The following is a 20,558-nucleotide window of genomic DNA, read 5'->3' as shown; positions in this document are numbered from 1 at the left end:
TATTGAAAGTTAGCAAAATGTGCAGTGGTTAACCCTTAAAAGTCTAAAAGAGTTTTGCATTTCACCAAATAACACTATAATCACAATAATAACTGTTCATCAAATTCAAATGCTAATAAAACTTGGATAAACATTCTACTCACTAACACAAATGCAACAAATTACAATCTACATTTTTTAAAATGACATTTTTTATTTTTTAATGAGATAAAAGTGAGACATAATTAATATCAAATTATACCTTGCATTGTAGTCATTGCTTGTGACTTGTATGGGTTAACTGTCATATCTGACAAATTTAAAACTTCTGTATTTGGAGCAGATGTCAGAATGTTGGGTAAATGCAGTGTGTTGGTTGCAAGTCCTTTTCACTATAAAAGCTCTCCTAGTAATAAACAAACAGAGTATTGTTCAGTCCCCGAAACTTATTGAAGCTGTTTCTGATGATATCGTGTACAGAATTGCACTGTTTTTTCCTTGAGCCCCCTCAAAAAAATAAATCCAAGCCTTCCACAGGATCGCGTAATCCAGGGCTTTGGAAAATCATCAATGTTTTTCTGTGCCTATTGCATTGTGTCTGTTTGTGTGTGGGTGAGGGTGTGTGGTGAGCAATTATCTTATCAGCACCAAACGGGCTTTCATGTGGGTGGCAAAAACAGAGGCAATCTAGTCTGTCAGTTTTCTTGCCCAGTATGAGATTTAAGTATTAGCCGTGGTATTTTTTTCTACAGTACAAAAACTCTGAAATGGCCATTAAGTGTTACTGTTTCAAGACAAATATTTTAGGCTGCAAGCATAACAAGGAAAGTGGAGTTATTTGAAACTGGTTGCATTGAGGGCTGTCATGGTTAGTTCATTAAACTTGATTGCTTAAATAAGAAATTCATTTAAATTTACCTTCTGGATGAATTGGCTATAATTACTCGACAGGTTGTGTGATGATAATGCATATTTAAAATTCATGTACTAATCTTAAAATAAGATGCATTACAGATTTGAAATGAATTCTTGTGCTTATTAGATCCATTGATATGCATTTCTGAATGCATTACATGCATTTTTTGCGACATAGTGTCACCACATAACATTGTGTTTTTGTCAATAAAGACTTTTGAAAGCTCTTTTATTTTTTTCGGTGTTATTATTCATTTATTGTTGGTCTTGTTGGCATTATTTATTGTTGGTATTATTGGTCTTTTTTAAAACATTTTTTTAAATAATCAGTACATTGCATTGCAAATTTATAATCTGCTACTATAAAATGTGTCCAAAAATTAGGCATTACATGTGTCAGGTGCATGTTTGGTGTCTAGATTTTCTTTGTTAGTTTTAAGCAAGAGGCTCAATCTGAGGAACCTTAGTGAAGTCCTGGGTGTGGTTTGAACAAGTTTAGAGAAATGTTGTGGATGTATTTATGAAAAAGTTCTCGGTGAATATTGACTTCAATGTTTGCCTCATAGTTCCAGCACGAACTAAGGAAGCAAATTTTGGAAACCAAGCATGTCTTGGCTGATTGTCTGCATTTGGGGTGTTTGGAAGATTGTGTAAATGAGTTTTTTGGCAAACCATTCCTTTAATAATGAATATCAGCCAATACAGAATCAGATCTGACATTTGTGTTTTCAATGTTAATGCAGGACTTTGAAGTTGGAAGTAAAATCAATTCAATTTAAGTAAGATATACTAGGCTCCCTTACAGTGCTACAGTGCTTCAGTTAAATCATATTTTTAATATGTACATAGTGGGACTCCTTGAACTGAGATGTTTGGTTTTTTCACACTTTTCATATATATATATATATATATATATATATATATATATATATATATATATATATATATATATATATATATATAAGGGCTGTTGAAGTTACGCAATAATAACGCATTAATGTGATCTCAATTTAACGCGATTAAAAAAATAGTGCCTTTAACGCAAATTCTATTTGGCCCTGCTAATCATCCATAGTTCATGTTGAGACTTGAAGGTGCCGGCATCTCTCATTAAGAGTAGAAGAGTAAGTGATTATGTTTACATGCAAAGATTTTTGCCAGGATTACAGATTCAGACTGAGGTGTTTATATGCACTCTATTCAACAATCTGATGAAAATCTTCATTTACATGCTTGCTACAAGTAATCCGAATGACGCGCATGCGTGGAATAGCGCTTAAACGTTACCATGACAGTGAACATGAGGTCCACTCGGCGTGAGATAAGTTTCCATTTGGCGCGCTTTAAACTGATGTCTACTCACTAGCCACATTTACATGCTGTTTACAATTCTGTAGCACTGTGGTATGACACTACATGTCTTTAATGAAGTCCAACTTTGTGTAATTTATTTTTGTTTGCGCAGTACTGTGAAGTCCTATAGGCTGTGACTGAATACAACTTCAGCACAATTTTAGTTTTATTTAGTTTTTATTTTCTTTTGTTACACATATCTGAACTGAGACATGGTAGTGTGTGATTATATTTGAGACTACAGCTCCCTAATCTATTACAAATCCAATTTTGTGTTTTGTAGGGTCAGTATTACTGCCTATTATGTGAGTGAATAAAACTCCCTCACAGTTTTCTCATGTCCCAGCAGTTTTAACATAAGTATATTTAGCATAAAATGTGTTCACCATTTTAATTGTCACATTTCACTTAAAAATCCTTATTTTCTATAACATTTACACAGATTTTTTAAAAAATGCAATTAATCGCATTTAACACTAGAAGTCCCAGAGAGGGGTCATTTAACATTTCTACCTCTGGAACCCAGAGACGGGTCGAGTGACCTGAAGGATTTTAGCTAACATCCTATAATCACCGTCTTTTGTTCTGTAATAAGGCCATTACTGGCGCACCACAGGAGGTTGTTGTTTGCCATTGAGTTTAGCTATTTAGTTTCTAGTTAGTTCTATTCAGTTTATTGTATTTGATAAAGATTATACATTTTGTATTTAGTTTAGTTTTATTTGAGCAAAAAAGCAAACAATGAATTATTTATTTTTTTTATTTTAAATAGAGAATTAGAAATTTTACAGCAAGGTACAGCTGTGAGTAATGACCAGAAGCTATATGAAATTCGGAGATTAATGACGATCAATCTAATCTCTCTAATTGTCCTAATCTCTCTTTCTCTATTTCTCTCTCTCTCTCTCTATATATATATATATATATATATATATATATATATATATATATATATATATAAATATTTATATATATTTTGTACTATATTGTAAATATAGCAAAATATAGCAAAGCATTGGATTTGGATCAGGCTTTATATAGCCTTTGAGATTGCATCTTGTGTGTTTACAGTGCTGCATGGCTAGTTGTTCAGAATGACATGGCAAAAGACTACATACATCACAGAAGGCGTATGTTTGCCTTCCCTCTGGAAGGCAGCTGTACTGAACTACAGTGTGGAAGACCCATTGGCAGTGAGTAAATTGGAGTAACAAAGCATAAAAATATATATAATGATTATATCATTGATAGTGAGAAATGTAGTCCACTTTGGGGAGCTTATTGCTAAAGTAATATCTCTCAAACGCTAGCAAATGTTGGCTGGGTGGAAGACAGATGTCCCAAACTTCAACTGAGTTACCACTAAATGTGTTATGAGACCAACCATGATTCTCCTGCTGCACCCCAGGGTCACTGAGGACTGTGAGAAGATCAGCACTGGGCTTCTAGGGTTTCGTAAAACCTATTCTCTCGACCTTTTCTTCGGCAAAATACACTCTGATTTGACCAATATGAAAAAATAAGCACAAGTAGAGTCAAGTCCTACATCTTAACCTAACATATGAATTATAAGTTTGTCTCATTTGTAGCTATTTAAAACAGACCTAGAAATGGTTAAACTTATAAACAGGCTTTTCACAATATTGAATCTTGAAGCTGACATTTAATTGCCAAATCTAAACTCATCAAACTGGCTGATCTTTTTTCCTAGCTTCCTGTCTAAACTTAGCATCCACCCAATGCTAGACATAATTTGAGCACAAATAAAAAACATTGCTAAAGAAACATTAAGGTTTCTCATCACTGCCCTCTAAAGGTGTTATAGCACCATAACTCTTAAAGCTACATCAGACATGGAGAGACAAAAACAAGAAGGCATTTTTTTTTTTTTGCTTTAACCCAAAGGGAGCTAACAACTGTGGAACATGACTGGTTAAACAATTTAGATCAGGCAATATTTGTGACAGGCAAACTTATAACTGAGACCACAATTGTCTGTAAGTGGTTATATAATGATTTGTATTTGAAAAGTTGTTATAGTAGGGCTTTGTTTTGCGAAACCATCTTTGTGTGTGTTTGACAGGTGTGCAAGTGACAGCAACTTGACATTGACACACTTAGAAACCCTGAAAAGTGAAACTTGAACCGGTCTAAACAGAACATAAATCAAATATAAATGCCATTTCTTATGCAACTATGTAACAAATATGTAATATAATTTGGATAGAATAAAAAAAAATATGAAAGTAATATTTCAATAAGGACAAATTTATTTTATCTTACAAGAACAACAGAAATTTATTCATTCTTTGCACAAAAATCTAAATCTAAACTCTAAAATTGTGAGTCATGTAGTGCATCAGAGAACTAAATGGATTGAATAAATATAGGCTTCAGGCAACAACCATTTTCTCGCTTATATTGGGGGAAAAATGCTGAAGCACCGCTTATCTGCTGTATGATCTATGGCATTCAGATAAAGCCTTATCAGAATTTTGAACGGGAATAATCTAATTATATTGTTTGGCCATTTCTGTTAAGATCTCACCCCTTTGTGCAGCCCACCTAAAAAGGGTACCCTCCTCAGATAATGCTCGTCTTTCACCTTTTGAGCTCTGGCTGTCCATTGAAGGAAGGTTAGTGGAAAGCAAATGCAAGCCTTAGTATCTCCTTGATCTTGAAGCGACAGGACACTCAAGTAGCTCAGTTAATGCTTTAAAGTGTAATAGAACACAGTGCGCCTGGAGCATCCTGAGCGGATTTTTGAGCGAGAGAGAGAGAGAGAGAGAGAGAGGACAAAATTTAGTTGTGGCTCTTGAGGCCTGGATGCAGCCATTGAAATCCTTTTCTTCTGGATTCTAAAACAGTGCTTATGGGACAGGGGCTCATGCGTAGGATTGACTCATATTTCAGCATATTTCAGAACCTGCCCAGTGGCTTCTGTAATAAGTGAGTTTTGTGTCAGCAGGCTTTCTGTTCTTGTCTAGCTGTATATAAATGTGTCAGAATTATTGTCCATGGTAATTGACCAGTTGCTAGAGATGCAAGAGACCAGAGACTAGGTTGAAAAATAACAGCACATTTCTTTAAATAAAGGATCAACTGTTAATAAATTGCTTTACAAAATTAGTTAAAAAGCCTTAACTGTAGAAAAAAAAATACATTTGGCTTAACTTTACCCTTTCTTAATACTGAAAGGCTTTTGTAGAAATATCTAAGGTGATGGTAGGATGTTGAAATACTCCCAACATAACAATTTTCATATATTATAAATTTAAGCTCATTTGGAGAATTAAACACTTGCTTCCAGCCTCTTGCAAGCAAAACCCTATTTAGTAATCACTTACAAAATATGCACATTATACCAAGTATAAATAAAGGGCTACTCAGCACTGACCTTGTGTTGGGAAAACTATACATTATCCAATTTCAGGTAATAAACATGATTAATTGTTTGAGAGACGTTTACAGGGAGCCTACAAGTTACAGGGCTGAGTTTAGATTTTTCTTCTTGTGTAAGACCCCTTATTTATCTCCACAAGGAAGGAATATACAGATGAGAAGTATTTAGAATAGGCAGTATTAGGCAAGGAAAATGATGAAGATAAATTAATCTCATATTTAACAGTTCTATCTTAAAGTAGTTGAAACACTAGTAGAAATAACTAATAATAATTTTTATATATTTTTTTTTTTATGTAAAATTATATAAGCATGGTATGGCATTGTTTGGTGCCCTGTATTTAAAATGAAAGGTCATTAAAATGTGATTATTGCATATTTGGCTTAATGTAAAATCTTGAATAAAATAATATAAGTAGCCTATAAGTAGGTTCTATCATATCAACTGTCTGACACCTCTTGTAGGATAGGCTGCTTAAGTTGCTCTTATGTGAGCAAATTGAACTCTGATGAGAAAAATGAAAAACTGTCTCTGTGTAGGCTAGCTAACTTTAAACTTCAAATTAACTGGGAAGGAAGAAAAGGCATAGGGTTTTGGTTTAGGCTACAGCTAAGATCTAAAGATTTTAATTAACATTAGAACTGTGTTAATTATCAGTTTGAGTGCTAGGTTAATGCTTTAGCTAACCATATAAAACCATCAGTGGATTAATAAAAAATGAAAGGTAATAGTTTTTAGAGAAGTCTTCAGAAGTTCAGACAATATAACTACCATGTTTATAGATGCAAAGGACAAATCTATGCAAGGCTAATTCACATTTCATAAGGGTACTGAAGATAGAAATTATTTTGAGTGTAAAATAAGCAGCTAAACAAAAAAGATAAGACTTACAATACCTGCAAGAAATATCCTCAACGAAGAGTTAGGGTGTACTGTTATAAAGGTAAGAATATGGCTAGAGAATGTGTAGATGTTGAAATATAAAACTTGAAATCATGAAATATAAAAAACTGACACAATACCTTAGTTATAGCTAAGGCTTAGTGTCAGATACAACATAGACTTTTAGTTGTGGCTTTGTGCCATGTTCAAATTTCAGCTTTTGAGGGTCGACAATAGATATATGCTGTTTTTGTAAGGCATGTGTTACAAGGACAAGATACTTTGCACTCATAAAATGTGTAATACATTATTTGCGCTCTCTAGAATCAAGACAGAGCTCAGCTAGAATCAGATAAATCTTGACCAGAGTAAAAAAAAAAAAAAAAACAACTGATATTACATCCCTGTTGATTTATGATTTTAGACGAAGATGACAAAAATTTTTGTCTTGTGGGGCCAAAATGCATTTTATGGTGAGCCAAGGGCCAACAACATAAATTATATATAAATAACATTTAATTAGATTGGTATGGTTGTATATTAGGTTTTGAAAAATCTGTTTTATGCTGTAACATTGCATTATATTGCATTACTAATACAACAAAGCTATGTATAAGTATGGTGCTTTTTTACTGTGCACTTTATACTGTAATTACAATATATAAAATTATATTAAGTATGGTTTATAGTACAATCCCATTTCCAAAATAGTTAGAACACTTCAAAATTTAAATAAAAAAATGCTGTGATATGCCAATCATCAGAAAATAGTAGAAAGGCAACATGTGATATGTTAAAACTGCGAAATGTTATTTTTTTTTAAAAATATATGCCTATTTTGAATTTGATGCCAACAACACATTCCAAAAAATTTGGTATGGCTGAGAAAGTTGTGTAATGCTAAAAAAATCACCTGGTGATTAATAGGCAACAGGTCAGTAAGATGATTGTGTATAAAAAGAACATTTTAGAGAGGCTGAGTCCTTCAGAATTGAAGATGAGGAGGGTTCACCACTCTGAAAGACTGCACGGGCAAATGGTGCAACAATTCCAGAATAACATTTGTCAACATAAAACCGCAAAGAATGTTTGCTTTTTATCATCTATGATAGAGAATTAAATTAAAAGATTTAAAGAATCTGGAGAAATCTCTGTATTCCACGAACAAGGCCAAAAACCAGTATTTGCTGGCTGTGATATTTGGGCCCTCAGGTGGCACTGCATTAGAAACAGACATGATTCTAAGTAGAAATCAATGCTTGGGTTCATAAACACTTCTAAAAAACTGCTGTGTTTGAAAACAGTTTGTAGCTGCATCCACAAATGCAAGTTAAATCTCTAAAATGCAAAGAAGAAACTGTACATAAACAAGATCAAAGAATGCTGCCACCTTCTCTGGGCCTGAGCTCATTTAAAATGGACTAAGAGGAAATGGAAAAGTGTCATGTTGTCCGATAAATCAACATTTGAAATTTTTTTCTAAAATCATTGACACTGTGTCCTCCGCACATTAATGCTGAATGACATATGTTTTGGTAACATATGAAGTCATCCAGACAACTATATTCAGGGAAGGCCTTGATTATTTCAGCAAGACGATGTCAAACCACATTTTGCATGTATTACAACAGCATGGCTCTGTATTAAAAGAGTCTGCCTGCAGTCCAAATCTGTCACCCACTATAAACCTTTAGCACATTATTGACTGAAAAATATGACAAGTGTCGTTGTTGAGCAGCTGGAATCCTATGTCAGATGAGAATGAGAAAACAATTCACTTTCAAAATTACAGCAATTGGTGTTGTATAGCGTCATTCTTCCGGCCTACATTATTTTTCCTAGTCTCTGTTTTTGTTCTTAATCTGTGTTCCTTGTTGTCATGTCTGCCTATCGTTCTGTCCATGTTGGCTCATTGACCCTGGACTGTCTAGACTCTGATATTGGATTTGCCCTTAATAAATCTCACATCTCTTTGCATATGTGTCTGCCTCATCATCGCTCCCCAGCATCACATGATGAAACACAGTACTACTAAATGCCTCATCCCAACTTTTTTGGAATGTGTTGTTGGCATTAATTTCGAACAATAGAAACAATACAGTTTCTCAGTTTCAACATTTAATATTTTGTCTTTGTAGTATTGAAAATTCTGAAATATGGTTTACATGATTTGCATATTTTTGCATTGTATTTTTATTTACATTCTGCACAGTGTACCAACATTTTTGGAAATGAGGGGAAACATGTTTGTTCTCTCATTGGATGAGGAAGTATGGGGTTAGGATAACTTTCTCTTTAGCCACAATTTGGGCATCTCTGTTTTACATGATATGTTACAAGTTAAGGCTTACTATTCAATAAGTTCAGGGACTTCAACGCAAACTGAAGTTATAGAACTGTGTAATAAAACTGTCCGTTTAAGGTATACCATGACTTTTAGATGTTGTTTTTATTGGTTAAACCTAACCGATACCTGAAGTATTATGCTCAGATAGTTCTTAGGATATCTGCATCAAGGCCTATGGGTTTTCTATAGTTATAAAGGACATTGTGAGCTAAACAGGATCATGTGATATGGTGATGTCCTACCGACACATGTTTAACAAGCCCCTTGAGCAGTGTGGGAGAAACAGTGGGAAACCTGAGAACAACATGATTTGAGGAGAAAATTAATGCCTTGAAAATTAATGCCCTCAGTGGGAAAGTTGAGCTTTTCCAGCCAAATGAATCATATCAAGCAGCCCTGATGTCTGTTATGAAAAAAAGGAAATGCACTTTTTAGTCCCTTGAAAGTCATCCTAAATATAATTTAAATGCTTTTTCCCTACCCAACATGCTGAGCTGAGTTATGAAGCAGTGTGCATGTGTCTTCCTGATAGGATGTCTTCCTGATGAAACTAACACAGTTGAAATGTCCCTTTTCTGTGTCTAATAAGCAATACTTTCTGTCTTATAAAGAATATTGTTTATTGTTATTTATGGGGAAACAACAAAAAAGAAACAAAAAACATGAAAGCCATTTGTTGTTTACAATGGCAAATAGATTTAGAACCACAATCAGTATGGCTTTAAAGCCTGGCACAATTTGTGAAGGATCTAATTTTTCTCTACTGATATCAATTCCAATACCAGAACGCATGGTGTCCCAATGCAATCTCTGTTTTCTTATTTAATTTAAGTTGCATATTTTTCAAATTTAGACTTCCTGACAATAAGAGGAGCAAAACATTTAAAAAGTAAATAAATATGTATTATAAAATAACTAAGGGTTTGACAAAGTAGGCTAGTTTTGTGATTTTATAATGGCTGTGGTTTCAAACAGTGAGGGATGTGGCCTAACCGTGTTTGACACTCGAGTTGTTTAACAAGGTCAGTCGATGCAGATGATCCAGCATATTGTTTTGGTACATCACTTACCATTTATACTAGATTAGAAGCAAAGTGGGGTGTAGACTGCATAGGAACCTGAAAATGGGGAACATGTATTCTAAAAAGTGCAAACTACAAGATCAAAAATTGAAACCAATTGTAAATTTAACCAAGCAGTCATTCCTGTTGTTTTAAAAGTACAGATTTACTTGAGTAATTACACAAGTTATGCAGTGAATCATATTTACATCTGACTTATGCTCTATATTATATATTCAAATTTTATATCAATATCACATTTTATTGTTTGGAAGTACATCATTAGGTTAAGGCAGCTTGGGCCGATTGTAGCTGTTCCATCCCTGTTGGAGATATTCCCACTACTTTTCCAACTTTTGTTGACAAATAACTAGGCCTTTTAGAGTCACTTCCATTAAGCCTCATGCTGAGCAAAAGCACAATAGGTGCAGAAAGGTTACTGATTTCATAAATACAATGGCTTAGCATATGAAAAGCGGCTGCCGCACCATGTGTCACTCATTCGCTCCCAGTGTCTATGGAGCTGGCTGATTTTTGAAAGCAGCCATAAAATGGAACCCAAACAATGCCTCTCCCTGTTTTAAAATACCTTGAACTAGTCTTTAGTAATCCGCTTCAGACGTGGCAGCAGCCACAGCGGCGTGTGTGCCAGCCAATATGCAAGTCAGATAAAAGGAAGAAAAGGAAATTAAAAAGATCTTCAAAGGGCTCCTCTCTGCTGACTTTGTCAGAGCACTTCACTGACTTTTGCTGCAGGCCTTTCACTTGCCTTTCCTTAGGTAAGACAGATTGTTTCGTGTTTTCAACACATCAATCCAAGATGAGGCAAAACCATCCACTAATGAAAGTATCGGCAGGCATCTATTTTTAATTAAGGAGCCTCTTCCTGTCGAGGAAACACAACAAACCCATCTTTGTTATCAAGCATAACACAGGGAAAGGGATAATGATGAAGTCCTTTCTTGTAGTGCGTGTAGTCTGATAATTAGAAAAGGAATTAGGTTGTGCTTATCGCTATGTTAGTTACTCATGATTAGCTAATTGTAACACTCCACAAATGTATTACATTGTATTCCTGTGAGGAATGTGCTCTGTACTTCAAAATGTAAGTATTATGTAATATATTTTAGTTTGCTTTTTTCAGCAATTCTCTATAACAAATTACCAAAATCTCTATTTAGCTTGCGATGTATTTAATCTGTGCACACTCAAAAGGTAATGAATTTATAAGCCTAAATGCCAACATATCACAGTGCAGACAACAAAAAATGCATTCTTGTATTCAAATCAAGATGAAAAACTAATTGGTAAATTCTCAAATTTAATGATGCAGTATCGGTAAGCAGCAGCAGCAAATCAACAAATGGGAGCAAAATATTTTTTTTTCTAGTTGAAAGGATAAGAAAGCATGACTAAAATGCATGGAAACTACTCAAGCTGACAGTGCAGTTCTAATGGTATGTAGCTGAGAGTTCAGTAGAGTGACTGTCCAGCATTGGTTCCAGAGCTGAAGCTGTTATAAAATATTAAATGCAAATTAGAAATATCAAATACAGTGAAAGAGGAATCCAAGCAGAACAGCATTTGTATATTTTACTTTGAAGGGAAAGCCATTGTCTAGGCTTTTGATAGGTGCCATGTAGAGCTAGCTCTACCAAGGAGATTTACATAATTTAAAGCAGTCGCCAATTAAAAATAACTTTCTTGATAAATCTGTATTACTTGTTAGACAGTTTGCATGGTTATAATTTATATTTTTATTCATATGTTAAAATATATATTAAGATTAAGAGACCCTTATTAGGGCCACAATGGGGAAACTTCACCTCCGCATTTAACCCATCCATGAAGTGAAACACCACATACACACTAGTGAGCACACACACACTAGGGGGCAGTGAGCACACTTGCCCGGAGTGGTGGGCAGCCCAATCCGTAGCGCCCAGCGCAGTTGGGGGTTAGGTGTCTTGCTCAAGGACACCTCAGTCATGTGCTGTTCTAGGGATCGAACCGGCGACCTTCCTGTCACGAGGCTGGATCCCTAACCTCCAGCCCATGACTGCCCTATATCATTTCATAATTATATTTTCCCTCTTATTTTTAGCGTTAAAGAATTTTAAGTTTGTATTTTTTGTATGGCCATTAAAAAAAAGGAATCTCTGATTGCTTGCATAATTGTCATAATAATTGGTAGATTACTCAATTACTAATATAATCAACAGTGACAGGCCTAATCTTAATATTTAGTCAATTTTAGTTCCTGGGAAATCCCTAGGGTTTATAACTTTGTTTCTCCTTTCATGTTATGTAATGATTTAATTTCACCAAATATAACCTCATTTTTAGTAGCGCTCATTGAAAACATCCTTTTCTTGGAAGCTGTTACATTTCAAGATTACAGAGCAACAAGCATGCAGCCTCCCAAAGCAAATTTAACAGTCTATAGCTGATTTTGATATTGGCCAAGGTTGCATAAAAGATTCAGCTGCTCTCTTCGTTTTTTTTTACCAGCCTGAAATATTGATAATATTTGACACCATTTGAATACGTGTCATCTTGGGAAAGCTGTCAGATTGTACCGTAGGTAGTCGGACTCCAGCCAAATGATTCCACAGCACCATGCTTTCTCCTCTAGCACCCATATGTGCACATTTGGCCTTCTATGATTTTTACTTGGTCTTGCACATTTAACTCGTTACTATGTATACAGTAAAGGACAAGTGCAATGTGACAAGGAGTCAGGGTGTGTTAATAGCCGATGTGTTGGAGTTGAATCTAATGTGTCTGAACAACACTGGCCCTAGGATGTTGCTATGTGTGGATTAATTGTTGAGCTAGAGCTATTTAGCATTTGACCATGTGACAGTTCAATAACGGGGACCCTGGCCTTTGACATCATTTACTTAATAATGTAATTAGCAAAGAAAAAAGCCTTTAGCGATCCAGCTCCATATTTTAGACACTTATCACGGTTACAGTACAATTGGAGGCAATCTCGATGAATCAGCTCTTTAGCTATCTTCAGTTGGCTGAGTTTTAATTTCAGCAAATGGAGTGAAGCCATGTTTGCCTTTAACTCCATTGGCGAAGCCATTCTTGCCTTTAGCTTCTGTGGAAGAGACCTTTAAAGTGCGGTGTTGAAGCTCTGGACATTTAATCTTAGTAGTCATATGTTGTCATATGATACAACATTCTACAAAGCCTTAAACATACTACATATTAACATGCAACTAGCTCTGATTACAGTCTGCCTTGTCTACACTCTTAAAAAAGGTGAGACAAAAGGTTCTTTGACTGATGCCATAGAACAGTGGTGTTCAACTAATCAAAGACCAGTTAGATCAAATTTCTTTCTTACAAAGGTCAGGATAAACAAATAACACAAGCAAATTGCTACAACAGTTACCTTTACATTTTTACCTATTAATAATTAGTCCAGGCAACGAATAAGTTGAACTTAGACAAGTTAAGTATATATTGATGTACTGTCTTAGCTATTGGCTATTGTTTGTAAAGAAAAAAAGACATTAGCAGAATTTTTTTATATCTTGATAAACTCCTTTTAAATTTTATTGTAAAGGCTTAAGAGCATTTTGCACATTTACAGTGTCAGAAAGAAGATTGTCACTCTGAATGTCCTTTCATCGTAAGCTTCCAATTTATTTATTCTCAAAACAAAATTTTGTTTTTCAGTTAAAACAGGAAGAAAAATGCATAGCTGTCCATTTTTATACACTCTGTTTTCATCATTGACGCTCATCTTTTTTTAACAAGTAATGTTTTTGCTTCCCTTCTTAAACCAGAAATAGTAAATAAGATTTTTTTAAAGCACTCGGGTCATTCTGCTCAAATACTTTTCATCCAGACCAAACAAAAAAATCACTGTTCCTTAAAGAAAGATGTGTGAAAATAGTATTTGGGAAAGATTTAAAGAACTACCACATAATAATCAAAAATTTAATTTAAGGATTCTTCCAAGAAAGTTCTTAAAAAGGTTTTTCTTCTTAATTACAAAAATGATTTACATTTTACTTCTAATCTATAGTGCAAAGAACCTTTTTGGCACAATATTTTTTGAAAGAGTCCTGTTGAAGTGTTAGTTTTGAGTAATATTTTTGGTTAGACATTACAAATAAATACTATCTCAAATATTAACGCTATTTTACTTACCATTGGCAGTACGTTTAGAGATTTGGAAAGCTTATTAATATCTGCCCTTAGACTAGGTAACACTTGCAAGTTCATTTTAAACATGATAAAATGGATCAGCATGTGGAGAATTGGAGCTTTTTTTGGTTGCTGTGTTTTCTATCACTGTGTAAAAGATGTCTGCTTTTTATTGTTGGCCGCACTGCTATATTAAATACTGACTCAGCATGCATGTGCATTCGTAATGGCATTTGGGTTCCTAAGAGCTTATTTTATTTTTTCAACAAAGTATCCATAAAAGCCAACTGAAATATCTTTTTTGTGCAAAAAATGGTATTTTATAATGCAAACAAGAAAAAAAAGTCAATGGATTTTGGACACCATTGTTAAGTGATGTTCTTTAGATGTCAGAATAATTATGATGAGTGTTGAGCAATCATGTTATTAAAGGTGAAGAGTAGATTAAAAGCCATAGTTAGCCACTTTCTTGCTTCAGTATTAAATGGTTAGTCTGAAAACACCTTGTTAGGCCATAAGTCATTCCAGGACACAAGTAAAGTGCAGTATGCCTTTCTCATGATGGGATAATGTGGTTTAATGTGCCGTGATTCAGATTCGTCCATTATGTCTGAGTGTGTGTGTGTGTGTATGTGTGTGTGTGTGTGTGTGTGTGTTTGTGGGGGGGGGGGGGGGGGGGGCTTAACAATGAGAGATATCAAGCATGAATTAATTATGAATAACAGTCGACTTATGTGATCACCAGCAGCTTTGTGACCGTGCCAGAACCAACTTGATAACAGACAGCATTAATAAATAACTTGATTAGAAGCACAGTCGGTAAATAAGCTTGGACACTAATTAATGTCTAATCATTAGTTCTTAGAAAACTAAAATGCTGTCCACATTGGTTATTCCTCTTGCACATGGTGAGAAGTGAAGGGGGGGGCTTAAAAAAAAAGGCATGCTGTGATCTTTCTGTAATTCTGCAACACCCTTGAACATCAGAGAGGAGATAGTTTCTCATTTCTAGCACCTACAGATAACATGTAAAATGCTCTCCTTTCAAAGGGAGCCCTCAAGAACAGCACTATGAATAAATATAAACCCACAGGCAGGAGCAATTCAAGAGCAGGGCGGAATGCAATTGAAACATCAAGTAGCCTATCATTTTCAGCAGATTTGGTACACAGAGGGATAAGCTGACAGAACATGATGACAATGCATGTAGCTGCAAAGCTTTTTGGTTTTGAGGGGCCAGAAACAAAATTCTTCCAGTGGACCTTATACCTTTGATTTTCATAGGGGGTGGAGGAGGATATGAAAAAGATGTGCATTAAATGTTCCATTTTTGAGCGAAAAAGAACTGAAATTTGAAGTGTTGGTGTTCTATGACACCGATGGCATTGCTCAGCTTTAACCATTGACTTGTGGTAGGAGGTATACAACAGTGAATATGGATTTTACTAAATTGTGGATAGGGATGCCTTGATAAAACAGTGAACCACAAACAGAACATGAGCATAATCTTTAATTCATAGAAACTCAACAAATGTTTATTTTAAACCAGAAGTGTGATGCATAAAAATTGTCACATGCCACATACAGTATGCTGCTAGAAGGGATTGGTGTAAATGCAAAACCTTTTTCCCCTTCTTTTTTGTGCTCTGCTTTTTTTCTGACAAAACACATAACTGTTAACTAGATGAAGAAGGATGTACTGTAGTGTTTCCCATAGAATTGTTTTTTTTTCAGGGAAATTGTTCAAAGCTGTTAGTGTTGTCATCACAGCATGTGAGACTGGACTACCATTATTATGTAGAACTAATTTTATAATGCAGGAAGTACACTATACATGTATTTGCACCATCTTGTATGTTCTCCATGCATTTATTTTGAAGAATGGGTCCCAAAAAAGGGAACTGAAGAAGAAGGATTTACTAAATAAATTAGGAATAACAGGGCTGAATAATAAATAAATTAGGGCTGAAATGATTATTCAACATCGATAATGTCAATGTAATAAAAATATAGATAAATATTTCTGTTCTCAATTTTTCATTTATATTTTTAAAGGGAGTTCACATCCTAACCTAAAGAGAGCAGAAATTCAGTTACCTATGTAACGGGGAGTGAGCAGATGTGTGCGGTTAAAAGGCAACAGTGAAGCTTTACTGGTGTAATCAGGAGAACAAAGAGTCGTCAGTACACAGGCATGGGTCAAATCCAGAAAAGCAAGCAGCAGGAGAAAGGCAACCATAACAGAGTTGGGGAAGACAGAGCAAGGTCCAAAAAGCAGGCAAGGACTGAAAACCATGTAGCAATCAGTTCAGCAAAGGTACAAGAATGGCAAATCCAAAAAGCAGGGTCATACGAAAACAGGCAGTAAGTCAGAGAATCAAAACAAAAAACAAGAAACAAGAAATGCTCAGTATGTTAACAGAGAAGAGCAATACTTCACAAAGAGATAACTACAACCTTAGTTTTAGTACTAAACTAAACTAATCAGGAGACAATCATGAGCAGGTGAGTAGTATCAATATTCGGGAGAGTGAGAGCGCTGATGGGCATCAGAAGTCCCATGACTCCACTGAGGGGTCTGGGTAATGGAGTCCGATTCTGGGAATAGCAGCAAGGGAAATAGCTCAGCGTCGGGACTTCCCAGAGGATTCTGGGAAGTGTAGTTCTTGTCCTGTGGATCATCTGCAGTCATGAAACTATGTGAGCAGATAGCAAAAGGAAACGAACAGTGGTTGAAAGTTAAAAAAGAAGCAAATTCTAAGTAATTCAGAAGGCTACAGTAATCACATACAACATATGCGAGTCTTATTTAACTTTCCACGGAAGCACGACATTATCGTCAACCACTGGAAAAGAAGAAATGCTGGTGTCTAGTCTGAAGCTGCAGAACGGTTAGTGTAGCTTCCCCTCCACTCGGGTGCTCTGACAAACTTAACTGCTGAACGAGGACGTGAGAGTCACACTGTAAGTGATTTGTTTCAGTGTGCTACTGTTACAAAATTAAAGCTTATCAGGTTATAGTTATTCTGTTAATTAGAAGTATTAAGCAGGCTAAACTATTAAACTGTTGAATGTTCATCAGCACATACTGTCACAGTGTTACATACATTACAACTCTTTTGTAAACATAATTTTCACATAAAAAAATAACAATCCATTTGTTCTGGGAACCTATTTAAACATGTTTCTACCCTCAAACTGGTCTCACCAATAGCACCGACCAGACCATGAAAACAAACACAACTTGAATTATATGCACATTACACTTTAATGTTATTCCAAGCTGCTGTCTGACTTTGCATATACTATACTATAACACTTGACTAATATTCTTAATATTGTTTGAAACACCACCTCTAAATTCCTACACATATTATGCACATTTTGCATATACGTAAACACACTTCTATGCATCAGAACACATCTATGTGTCTAGTTTTTTCTGTTTTTTTTCATTGTCATAAAATAAACAAGTTTACATTTTCCACTCCTACTCTTAGAATGCAGTGGGCCATTCCTGAATTTGCTTTCTAGTGGAGTTTGTGCCTTGATGTAAAAATGCTCCTGTTTCTTCCCTAAAATCTTGAATCTGGAATTAACAATGTAGGATAGAGAATGTAGTTTGTGGAACACTGCCAGACTGTCAGAAGGCATATAATTAAGCAATGCTGTGAAGATCTTGATAGGGCTTCTGCCATGTAATTTTTCCAGGGCCAAATGCACAAAGAGATACATTGTACAATTCCAGTGTTGCTCTCACTGTGTGCTCTTTTCTGAGAAGAAGTGGGGTCAAACCTCAAGTATGTGGTACACTTTCCTAAGGGCTAATTTGAGCCCAATTAGCAAGAAAAATTAGCATTAAGCTATGAGACATTCAGAATTCATAGAATGTTCATGCTAAGAAGGACAATTAGCCTAGTCCTCATGTGCTAGTTTTAAATTCAGCTGTCTGGAGTATCGCTATGATAACTGAAAAACATCTTACTTTGGAGAGAAGACTGTAATCTGATTGCTTCTGCAGTAGGAAATTCTGTCAACTGATTAATTTTATTTAATGATTTAAGAAACTTAAAATCCTGTTAAAATTAGGAAAATGAAAATATCAGCTGATATTTAATAATCTCAACAATGACACAGATGAAGCAGTGCTTTAATGACTAGCAGCTGCAAATGGTTAAATTTGACATTTCGAATTCAGTTGTTTTTAGTTAAGTTGTTTCATTCTAATGTGAAAAGTGAAGTTTGAGTGCATTTTATATTTTTGCTTGTTTTTTTGCACCAGTTTGGTGTCATCTTGCTAACTTCCTGCTTGGGTTGGATTAATGCCTGTGCTGCAGTTTCGCCAGAGAGGAGGGTTCATACCAATTTTAGAGTGCTGTGAGGAAAAATCCTCCAGTGAACTAATGACTAATCATTGTATATGATGATGAACTGATCACGGCATCTAAACATCCTGCCACATCGCAGTGTCAAAATAAGCATTTCTATTTGTAGACATTTGCTCATGTAGTGTTTATTTAGAAATCACAGATATTAATGGAAAATTTACTACCTCAGTGTTGCAGTAGCTGCCTCTACTGTTCTGGAGAGGCTCTACACTAGATGTTGGAACATCGCTGTGACAATTTGACTGCATTCAGCCACAAGAGCATTAGTGAGGTCAGGTACTGATGGATAAGTTAATTTGTATCACATATTCCACTCCAATTTACAAAGGTGCTCCATTGGTCCTTAACAGTCCAGTGTAGGAGAGTTGTATACCCCACCAGCTAACACTTGGCACAGGGTATAGTGAATTTAGGCTGATGTTCTGGCTGGTCCATGGTGTCTCATTTTGTTGGCAATGCTTTTCTGAGGAGATTGCAGAAGGTGAGTGTGCAATACTGGATGCCTGTGAATGCACTTTAAAGTACCCACAAATTTGAAAGTGTGCACATATAGTGTATGTTGTGTGCTTATATATAAAAAAAACAAACAAACAAAAAAACAAATGCCTCAAATTTTGCTATCTGTCAAGGATTTTTTGTTTGTTTTTTCCAAAAATTTCAAAATTCTCAGCCACTCCTGCTGTTGTGCAATGTGTCAATGCGTCAGTGAGCTTGAGCATCCAAGCAAAATGTGATTGGCAGGTCCTGGATGGCTGGGCATTGATGCTTCTCAGAATACAAAGGGGAGAGGTCAAGATTTTTTGAACCAGACATGGAGCTGTTAACCTAAGAGAGGGGAATGATAAGTGCTTTCTGACAGGCCTGTCCAGTGGGAAATAGTGAGATCAGAGTTATAGGGTATTGCCCAGAGAAGTGCATCACTCTTGCCTAATGAAACCTTTTTTGACATGAGAAAAGATAAAGTTAAGCCTATATAGAAAAGCAAGGTCAGTAGCCAGTTTAGGTATAGTTTTTACTAAATGTAAAGGGTGTAAGCACACATTCAAAACACTAATAATATATTACGTCCAAAATGACCTTTAAGAAGGTCAATGTACACAGTATCACTGAGTTTAACTATGCTCAAGAACTTAGAAATACCTTCACTGTCTTAAAGGTTTAAACATTTATTTTTGTGCATCCCATAATTCAAGATTCCATGAAATATTTTTTATATATATATATATATATAAATAATGATAAGAATGGATACTGAAGTCTGTAATATATTTAATTCTATCTACTATTTTTAATCTACTTTTTTCATGGAATCTCCAGCCTCTGAAAATATTGTGCAGTCAATATAATACAGAATTTGGTAGCAAAGCTCTTGCAACCTATCTTTAACCCTTTTTCTTTCTGAAATGCTTCCCCTTTTGGCATGGACACTCTCAGCAGTCATGCTGTATCGCTGACTGACCTCTGAATCTTGGCTCATTGAAATCATCCATGCTATTTTCAAGCTTCAGGAATGCTAGAGAGTTCTAGGAAATTACACACTGCCTGGACAGATAACAGCAGTGCATTGGTATCTGAGGAAGTGGGAGCTTTATTCTTAATTAAATAATTTTGGAGATTTAATAAGTAAGCATTCACTGTACAAATGCACCAGTGTTGAATTTCGTAGCCAGTGATGATAAGTAATAACTAAATAAACTAAATAAACATGTCTAGGTATGTTTAGGTTTTGATAGCTATGAATACAAGTATTAATGATTCATTGCTGAAGCCCTACCTTCCCAAAACTTCCCAAAAATCTTTTTACTTCTCTTTCTGTGGTACTTCACTGAATATCACTTGCAGATTTTTAAGTCACCACACCTTAATAAGAATAAGTGGACTGAAAAACAGGTAGGGAGTTAGGTAATTGTCACAATGTATTGTTATTTGTTTGAATCTATTTTTATGGAACACAGTAATATTTAACCTCTGTACACACTGATGGCTGTGTGTGATTAATGTGTGATGACCACATTCACTGCCAGCAGTTCGAACATAAAAGAACAGCAACCAACAGGTGCAAA

The 20,558-nt window shown here is 35.2% G+C and overlaps 1 protein-coding gene across 1 annotated transcript in view; it reads left to right on the top strand.

The window, feature by feature from the left end:
• The window catches only part of il1rapl2 (interleukin 1 receptor accessory protein-like 2), a 366,695-nt gene that overhangs the window by 49,322 nt on the left and 296,815 nt on the right, over nt 1–20,558 (top strand). The gene's annotated exons all lie outside the window — the stretch shown is intronic.

This window comes from Pygocentrus nattereri, chromosome 8 (genome assembly GCF_015220715.1).
Source record: "Pygocentrus nattereri isolate fPygNat1 chromosome 8, fPygNat1.pri, whole genome shotgun sequence".
In the NCBI taxonomy this organism is placed as follows: Eukaryota; Metazoa; Chordata; class Actinopteri; order Characiformes; family Serrasalmidae; genus Pygocentrus; species Pygocentrus nattereri.
This window is presented reverse-complemented; position numbering and strand designations above follow the sequence as displayed.